The sequence below is a fragment of the Lissotriton vulgaris genome, chromosome 4_1 (assembly GCF_964263255.1).
Source record: "Lissotriton vulgaris chromosome 4_1, aLisVul1.2, whole genome shotgun sequence".
Taxonomy (NCBI): Eukaryota; Metazoa; Chordata; class Amphibia; order Caudata; family Salamandridae; genus Lissotriton; species Lissotriton vulgaris.
Window position 1 is genome coordinate 697,731,231 of NC_141691.1, and position 10,280 is coordinate 697,741,510.

Genomic DNA, 10,280 nt, shown 5'->3' on the forward strand with positions numbered 1-10,280 from the left:
CTCAAGATCTTAAAGGCAAGACAAAGAACCTTAAAGAGGATGCGCTTCCTAACAGGAAGCCAATGTAGGGAGCGAAGGACACCTGCCACCGAGCTGAATCTGGGCAGGCCAACAATCGCCCTCGCCGCAGCATTCTGAACCCGTTGCAAGCGGGTTAGCTCGGCCTGGTTAGCCCCAGCCAGGAGAGAGCTGGCATAGTCCAGGCGAGAGATGATAGTAGCCTGGATCACCAGCTGCCTGGTTGGGGCATCAAAGAACTTGAGAACAGGTCTCAAGCCCCTTAGGAGTCCAAAACAACAGGCCGCAGTTTTTTTAAGTGTGCCCTACAAAGGAGAGGCCCGCATCCAGCCATACCCCCAGGTTTTTCACCTCCGATACCGGGATCGGAGTAGGTCCCAGCTCTGAGGGCCACCATTGGTCACCCCACAGCTCCACTCCCTAACCGACGACCATCACCTCCGTTTTTGTGGCATTTAGCTGAAGGCAGTTGCCTGTCAGCCAGCTAGCCACCGCCTTCAGTCCAGACTGAAACCTGGGGGCCTCAATCTCCGCATCCCCGCTGAGAGTAACCGCCAGCTGTGTGTCGTCGGCATATGAGACCAAAGTTAGGCCCCACTGCCTAGCGACATCAGCCAGCGGTCTCACGTAAAGGTTGAACAACGTGGGACTCAGCGAGGACCCTTGCGGAACCCCCATGGCCAGCGGTTGGTAATTGGACTTGAAGGGAGGGATGGCAACACAGAAGGAGCGGTCGTCTAAAAAGGAGCGGAACCATTGCAGCGCCTGACCGCCAATGCCAGTCTCCTCAAGCCGATGCAGGAGGATGCTGTGGTCTACCGTGTCAAAGGCGGCGCTAAGGTCTAACAAAATAAGCGCCGCCGTTTGACCAGCATCCAACCTTGCCCGGAGATGTTCCACCATCACAAGTAACGCGGTTTCCGTACTGTGCCCAGCACGGAATCCGTTTTGTGTGGGGTCGAGGGCATTGGTCCGTACCAGATGTTCAGACAGGGCCAGATTGACATGGGCCTCAGTGATCTTGGCTGGCCAGGGTAGCAACGAAATGGGGCGATAACTTTCAGGCTTGGACGGGTCCAGGGTGGGCTTTTTGATAATTGGGGACACCACGGCTTGCTTCCACTTAGCTGGAACAACTCCCGTTTCCAAGGAAAGGTTGACGAGGGAACATACAGCTGGACGTCCCATAAAAGCCTGATCTCGGAAGAGAGCAGGCCTTACTGGATCGGATGGAGATCCAGATTTGACTTGCAACGCAAGTTTGTCAAAGCCGTCCAAGGTAAGGGGGGGGAAGACAAGCAGAGTAGTCTGATGGTGGGTCCCATTAGTACTTTCCCAACTGGACCCTATGCTAGGGAATGTCCGATAAATAGCTTGGACCTTCCCCAAGAAGTAGGAGGCAAGGGATTCACAGTGGGAAAGGGAGCTTACGGTCATAGAGGTAGTCCGCTTAGTCATAAGATCTTTTACGGCCTTAAAGATGGCTTTCGACGGATTAGAACTGTTCCGGAATTCAGTGGCATAAAAAGCCGCATGAGCTCGGCAGATGGCTCGATGGTAGAGCTTGACGGACCTGGCGTATGCAGCTTTTAGATCAGCCCCATAGGTTTTCCTCCAAGCCCTCTCAGCCCGTCTACAGGCACCCTTTAGGGCCCGAAGTGCGCCATCGTACCAGGGACTCGACTCTCTGGAGTTGATTTTAGTTGATACAATAGGTATCAGAGAGTCCAAGGCCCTAGTGATCCAGGAACAGAAGAGGTCATACCCCTTTTCTACATCCGTCAAAGGGCCCAGCGGCTCCTCTAATAGAAGACGATGAAAGTCTTCTAACCTAAGCTTTTTCCAGGCCCTCTTCTGAACCCGTCTAGCCGTAGAGATGGAAGGGGTGGCAGAGACAGGGCATAGGATGGACACCAAGAAGTGGTCTGTCCATTCCACCGGAGAAACAGAGGTGATTTGAGTCCCCGGCAGATTGGTGAACAAGGGATCCAGAATATGCCCCCCCAAATGGGTAGGCTGGGAGACCATCTGGGGAAATTGAAAGGCCTCTAGGTCAGAGGAGATGGAACGCACTGTCAAGCCAGAGAGGGTGTCGAAATGCAGATTTAAATCACCCATGATAGAAAAGTTGGCACAGTCTGCGACCAAAGGGCCAACAATATCGGGGAAAGCATTTCTAAACGCCACATCACTGCCGGGCGGGCGATAAATGACCATCCCGGACAGGGTAAACTCAGGGCTGACAGAGACCTTAAACAAGGCACTTTCACACCCAGAAATGCTTAGAGCACTCCAGACACAGGAATAGATGGATTTTACCACTAACGCTACACCCCCACCCCTAGACAGCCTATTCAAGGTGTACATAGAATAGCCGGGTGGGCAGGCTAGATTTGTAATAGCGGTGTCAGCATCCTGTAGCCATGTTTCAGTCATGGCAAATATGTCCGGAGCTTCCTCCTCAATAAGGTCATAGATGTTCTGATAGTGTTTCAGCGCAGACCTAACATTCAGATTCAGGATCCTCAGGGTAGAAGGAATGGCTGTAATACGGCGGGTCTCCGAGGAAATAATCCTTGGGAGAGGACGCGGAGAGTCAAGAGCCCACCCATTACAAGGGCAGTGATACGGGCCTCGCAATGGGTGTACCGATGGAAGGGTACAACAGCGGCTTACCTGACCGATGGCAAACAGGCACTCCCGCGAGTAAGTCAGCATGGTGGCCCCAGGATGGAATAATAGTCCTTAACCTGAGTACCGCGACGTCCAGCGCGTCCTTAACGCGGACGGGCGCAGACGGGCAGGACTCTGGCACGACTCCGGCCACTGGAGGACACGCCCGCTGCGCGATCCCGCTGCGCTAGGGCGTGGAGTTGGGGTTGGAGGGTGGAGTTGGAGTTGGAGGGTGGAGTTGGAGGGTGGAGTTGGAGTTGGAGGGTGGAGTTGGAGAGTGGAGTTGGTGTTGGAGGGTGGTGTTGGAGTTGGAGGGTGGATTTGTAGTTGAGGGTGGAGTTGGAGGGTGGAGTTGGAGGGTGGAGCTGGAGGGTGGAGCTGGAGGGTGGAGCTGGAGGGTGGAGTTGCTGGGTAGAGTTGCTGGGTGGTAGTGGAGTTGGAGGGTGGAGTTGGAGGCTGGATTTGTATTTTGAGGCTGGATGTGGGCTTTTAATTTTTTATTTTGTGGTTGTTGGGTGGAGTTGTTGTTGTGTGGATTTTGGAGGTTGGGCTTGCATGGTGTAGTAGGAGTCTGGATTTGTTTGGTGTATTTGGATGTTGGATTTTGTCTTTGGATTTGTTTTTTGTTTTTTAAGTTTTTTGTTTTTTTCGTTTTATAGTGAGTATTTTTGTGTTTTTATTTGGATGATGGACTTGTATGGTGGTTTTTGTTTGAGTGTGTATTTGGAGTCTGTTGTTGTACTTTGTGTTTTGAATCTGTGGGTGTATTTGTATTTGGATTGTTCTTTTTGTGCCTGTATTTTTAATAGTACTGTGTATTTCTAGTGTGTTTTTTGACCTTTCATTTTGAGGGTGAAGTTGTATGTTGTTTTTAAAGGGTGTGTGTGTGTGAGTAAGTGTGTGTGTTTGTGTGATAGAGAGTGAGTGCGCGTGAGAGAGTGATTGTGCGTGAGAGAGTGTGTGTGTGAGAGAGAGTGTTTGTGATAGAGAGTGTTTGTGTGTGTGAGTGAGAGTGTGTGTGTGAGACAGAGAATGTGTGTGTGTGTGAGAGAGATTGTGTGTGTGCGAGAGTGAGTAGTGTGTGGCATGCAGCAGTGTTATGTAGGCAGCAGTGTGATGCGTGTAGCATTGTGAATTATGCAGTAGTTCTGCAGTGTGATGTTTGCATCAGTGTGACGTGTGCAGTTTTGTTAGGTGTGCAGCAGTGTGAGTCTTCTTTTATTGTGAGGCATGCAGCAGTGTCTGGTGTGCAGTTGGTTGAGGCATGATTTGAGGGTGTGTGATTGGGAGAGTGTGTGTGATGGTGAGATGTAGTGTGAGGGGGAGAGGGTGTGTGAGAGTGAGTGTTGGTGTTTGACTTTTAGGGTGTTATGATGTGAATGTGAGAGAGTGTGTGAGTTTGAAAAGGGTGATTGATTGTGATATGATGTGTGATGCTGATAGGGTGTGTGAGTGTGCTAGTGTGTGTCATTTTTGAGAATGTTACTGAGGGTGTGTAATGGTCTTTGAGTGTAATTGTGTGTGAGGGTGAGCGTGTGTGAGGGTGAGGGTGTGTGTATTCAGATGGTGTGTGGTGTTGTGAGGATGAAGGTGTGTGCGTGTGCCTTTGTATGCTGTAGAGGGTGTTATGGTGATGGTGTGTGCGTGTGGGGTGTGTGTGAGTGTGAGTATAGGTGCGGCTGTGTCATAGTATGTGTGAGTGTGTGATGGTGTGTGCGTTTTAAAGTGTGTGTGATGGTGACATTGTTTGTGAGTGTGAGGTGTTTGTGAGCTTTGGTGATTGTGTGATGTTGAGGGAGTGTGTGAAGCTGAGGGTTTTGTGAGTGTGTGGTTGTTTGTGGGGTTGTGAGAGACTGAGTGTGTGACGTTGTGTGATGTTGAGGGCGTGAGGGTGTTTTAAGTGTGGGTGTGTGTGTATGTGTGTGTGTGTATGTTTTGTATAGTGGCTTATAAATAATAGTATTTCTTTTGTTTTGTGTTTTGTATATGGAGTGTGTAATAGTATTCTAATGAGTCCTTTTTCCCTTTTTGTTTTACGAGTGTTTATTTTTTCAAAATGGCGGAATCAATACTGTCCCCTAACGCTACCTACGTTTTTTAGGTTAGCGGTCTAGTTTTTTTTTGTTTTTCACCCCCATTTTTGATTGACGTTTTATTCATCCAATCTCATTGCTACGTTGTGTTACGTAGCGTTGTAATTGCTGTTCGTCATTTGGGAAATTCCCAGATTCTCGTGCCCGCTGTTTGTGGAAGGCGTGCCATGCTCCCTGTGTGGTTGCTGCGTTATCTGACAGGTAAGTTGTAATTATTTTTTTCTGCTTTGTGTTTGGTTATGTAGTCTTTCTCCTGTAGATATATTGTGTACGTATATATTTTTTTGTAATGTATTTTTACCTTTGTTATATCTATTGTAATCGGCGTGCATATGTACTTAATGTATACCTGTAAAATATTTATAATATAATTTTATATTTGTGAAGTGTTTGTATTAATATAGTCCAAAATGTGTTTTGTTTTTGATGTACTACTGCCACATGTTGTTAAACTGTCTGACAATATTTTTGTGATGCTAATGTTTTATAATATTCACTGTGTATTGCTTTTGCTTATTTTTTCTTTTTCGCCTGTTTTGTTTGATTGTTGTTTAAAAGTTATAATTTGTGATTTCCCCTCATCCTTAATTATTATTAGTCAGTGTAATGGCATCGAGAACACTGTGATTTAAAGCGTATGAGCTTAAACTCCATCTTAGTCTCTTGTTAATTTTTGTTTTGGGAGGCCTGGTAATTGTTGCTTTTTTTGCGTTGTTTTTGAGCTAAATACACATTTGTCGGTCTCGAATTACTTCTGTAAGGCTGTGAAGTCTCTTGCCCTTTCGATGAAGCACTCGTCCAGACTCCCATTTTTTTGGGGTAATTTCCCCTAGTGTTTTAAATGTATTTGTTTGGTGAAATATTAAATTTACTATATCGCTTAATTATATTTGTTTTATGGTTCAAGTGCTCCATGTTGTGAATCAGTGTTTCTTACATGGACAGCCTTTCTTTAAATTTGTCTAATAATCTCTGTGTATTTGTATTGTTCTTCATTTTGTTTGGAGGTATTGTGTTGTTGTTCCAAATGGATAATTTTTGATTTCCTCTCTGCATCATAAATTAGTAATCGGTTTACTGTTTTTGCGAAGACATTATTATTTTTTTTTTTAAAACATACATGTGTTTAATTGGATGATTTATATTCCTACTCCGGACTTTTAACTCTATTTTGCAGCGTGTGTGTGTGCTTGTGTGTGTATATTTTGTATAGTTTCATTTTATCCCTAATTTTCTTTGTGTGTTTTGTGTGTGTGTTTGTTTCGCAAGGTGATAATTAATTCCTTTTGTAGTGTGTGTGTGTAGTATGTGTGTATATTGTTTGGAAGTATGTGAAAATGGAGCCTCTGTTAATGTCCCCTAACGCTATTAATGTTTTTTTATGTAGCGGTCTATTCTTTTTTGTATATTATTTATTTTCTTTTGATTGACGTATTTCCCCGCCAATGCGATTGCTAAATTGTGTTACGTAGCGTCCTAATTTGTGCGCGTCAATCCGGAACTTTCTAGATTGTCGATCGCGTTGTTTTCGGTAGGCGTACAACGTTTGCTGCCTGTTTCCTGCGTCGTGTGATAGGTAAGTTTTTTTTTCTTAAATAATTGTTGTTTACTTGCGTATTTGTATATTAGTTGTATATTTTTTTGTAGTTTTGTGTTTTGTATGCCCAAAAAGTTATCCTTCGTTATAGTTTTTTTTAACTGCCTCCGTATGTACGCAATGTATAATTTGCTAAAGTTCATAATATTTGGGGTTTTTTCTATTTGGAAATATTATTGCTAATGTATTGAAATAACTATTTTGTTATCTGTAATATTTATACATGTTGCATAATTTCTTGACTTATATGTCGAAAATTTTGCTTCCCTTTTTTTTTAAATGCAATGTGTCATTGTATGTGCTGTATTAATTTTGCTAGGATTGTGTTGCTGTTCTAAATTGCTTTTTCCATGTTTCTAATCTGTGCTGCCTATATTTTTAGTGCGTATAATGGTATTGAAAAGTGATTTTTTTGGGGTTATTATAACAGACATGTTTTTAAGCATATGACAGACATTCCTATGCTGGACCCCACACTTCATCTTGCTTTTTTAAAACAATTATTACATTTTTTTAAAAAACACATTCCACCCTGCCTTTTTTTAAAACAAAGATAGGCCCTGCAGTCGCCGTAAATTAGTACCCTTCACTCCCGTCCCTTTGGCATTTCTGCATGTTGAAAGTTGGATTTATCCTCCTAGGTCAATTGCAGGATGATTAGAGAGCACACACTCTCTCTTGCTTCTTAATGTTCTAAAAGTACTTTGCGCAGACAAATGTTGTTAGAGATCTGTATTGTTCATGACATTAAACGGTGACCCTTGCTCTTAACAGACGGGTCAAGCGCAGGATGTTCCGAAAGAGCACACTTTCTCTTGCTTCTTAATGTTTTCATACCACTTAGATCTGTTAACTATCGACAGAGTTCTGTTTTCTTTCGGGCCATTAAATGGTGACCTTTTCTCTTAACGGATGTAGCTCTGCATGGATTAATGTTGAAATGCGGTGCTTTCCTCAGTTAATAGTGTTTTTTTTTTAATGCACTCATTCTCTTTCTTGCTAATGCTATAAAGCAACACAGAGCTTTTCTGTTTTTACAGAGACATGCATTGTTTTGTGCATTAAACGTTTTTTGCTCTTAACCGAGTCTGCCTGTATTAATGTTAAAAGGCGGAGCTCGGCCTTGATTGATTACACTTGTGCTAGTTAATATATGCAAGCTCTTTTTGACCCTATGCCCGTTTGTTGAATTTTTCCATAGAACTTTGTTCATTGGAATTAAACTGTTTTACATGAGAAAATGAAGACCTTGTTTACTATTGAGGAATGATTCCATTAGCTCTCTATATATCCCAAATCTCTCCTGCCATTGAAAGAGGTGACAAAATTCATCACTCAATGTTTGTACGGTAGGTGCAGGTGTAGACACATTAATGTTTATATGTTTAGGCAGTCCCACTTTCTTTTGACTATAGTTGTTATGAGGTTAGAGTTGTTGCGGCTCTGGTGTTTGCTACCGTTGTGTGTGCTAGGATGGTGGTTGCTAGTGTGGTGTGGTGTAGGCTTGTGTGGGCTATGGACTTTGCGGCTATTGTGTTTGTGGCTAGTTTGTTTGTGGCTAGGGTGTTTGCATCTATGCTTATGGGTGAGAGTGTGTTTGCGGCTAGTTTGTTTGCGGCTATGGTTTTTGTGGCTATGGTTTTTACGGCTATGGTTTTTACGGCTAGTGTGTTTGCGGCTATGGTGTTTGTTGTCTAGTGTTGTTGGTGTCTATTGTGTTTGTGGTTTTTTTTCTAGTGGCTAGTGTTTGGGTTAGGGCGTGTGCGGCTCTGGTGTTTGCAGCTATGGTGGTGGGTGCTAAGATTTTTGCAGCTATGGTGTTTGCGTCTAGGCTGTTTGTGTTAATATGTTTTGTGTCTAGGGTGTTTGCGTTTAGTGTATTTGTGGTTAGATTTTTGTGTTTGAGAGTTTTGGTGGCTATAGTTTTTGAGGCTAGGCTGTTGGTGGTTAGTGTGTTTTTGTCTATGGTGTTTGTGGCTATGGGGTTTGTGGATAGTGTGTTGGCTGCTAGGGTGTTGGCTGCTAGGGTGTTGGCTGCTAGGGTGTTGGCTGCTAGGCTGTTGGCTAATATTGTTGTGTGTGCTATGGTGGTGTGTGCTAGTGTTGTGTTGTCTATAGTCTTGGCGGCTATGGTGTTGGTGCCTATGTTGATTGTGGTGTTTTTTTTGTAGCTATTGGTGTTGCGTCTAGTGTGTGATAGAGTGTTTGTGTGTGTGAGGGGGTGTGTGTGAGCGAGGGTGTGTGTGTGTGTGTGTGAGTGATGGTGGGTGTGTTAGCGAGGTGGTGTGTGTGTGAGAGAAGTGCGTTTGTGAGATAGAGAGAGAGAGAGAGGTGTTGAGGTAGAGAGATGTGTAGAGAGAGAGGTGGCGAGGGATATATAGAGAGTGCGAGAGATGTTGTGAATGAGAGCGATTGAGAGACAGAAGTTGTGTTGTATAGAGATATAGAGAGAGAGTGAGAGTTCTGAAAATCTAGAGGTATGTTTGTTTAGAGACTAATAGAGTGGTATGGAGGGAGAGAGATAGAGTGATGTATGGAGATTGAGCAAGAGTGATGTATGGAGTGAGAGCAAGAGTGAGGTTTGTAGTGTGCGCATGAGAGAGTTGGTTATTTAGATTGAGTGATTTGGCAACGGAGAGAGAGTGATGTGTTAATTGCGATTGAAAGTGAGAGTGAGGCGGTTTTTGGGCTCCAGAGAACAAGAGAGTGATTAATGTGGTGACTATGAGAGATAGAAAGTGAGGTGGGGATGGACATAGTGAAAGTGTGGTGTTGATGGAGAGAGAGAGTGATGTATGAGGGACAGAGAGAGTGCTGTGTGGAGGGAGAGAGAGTGAGGTTTAGAGTGAGCGAGAGAGTGAGTTATGGAGGGATAGAGTGAGCTATGGAGGGAGAGGGAGAGAGAGAGTGAGGTATGGAGGTAGAGAGAGAGTGTTATTGAGTGAGAGAGCTTGAGGTATTGGAGGGAGAGCGAGAGAGCTATGGAGTGATATACATATTGAGTAATGTATAGAGTGATTGCGAGTGAGATTCCTGTAGTGCTGTTGTTGGCTATAGGCACAAAAGTTTCTTAAATTAAACCGTATTTTTTTAAATGAGTACTATAAAAGTTTAAAGTATTTTTTTATTGTGTGTGACATTGCGATTTAATGAAATTTTTACTCATGTATATATGTAGGTGCTTTTATGGTGATTTTTAATCATCAAATAAAGAATCCTTGAATTGAATTGAATTATTGTGTGTGACATTGCGAGTGTTATTGTGTGATTGTGAGTTTGTTTTTGAGAGTGTATGTGTGTGAGTGTGTGTGTGATAGTGTGTGTGTGTGTGTGAGAGAGTGTGTGTGTGAGAGACACTGTGTGGGCGTGACTGTGTGTGCATGTGAGTGGCTGTGTGTTTATGTGTGAGTGAGGTGGTGTGTGTGTGGCTGGGTGTGTGTGTGAGTGGATGTGTTTGTGTGTGAGTGTGTGAGTTGGTGTGTGTGTGAGTGAGTTGGTGTGTGTGTGAGTGAGTTGGTGTCTGTGTGAGTGAGTTGGTGTGTTTGAGTGAGTTGGTGTGAGTGTGTGAGAGGAGTGTGTGTGTGAGAGGAGGAGTGTTTGTGAGAGGAGGAGTGTGTGAGAGGTGTTGGGGTTAACAGATGTATAGGGAGAGAGGTGTTGAGTTATAGATATTTTTGAGAGAGAGAGGTGTTGAGCTAGAGATACTTTTGGGAGCTAGAGAGGTGTTGAGTTAGAGAGAGAGAGAGAGGTGGTGAGGGATAGAGATGTAGAGAGAGATAGAGGTGGTGAATGATAGAGATGTAGAGAGAGATAGAGGTAGTGAATGATCGAGATTGAGAGATAGAGGTTGTGTGGTATATAACTAGAGAGCGAGAGTGAAAAAATTAGAGGTATGTATG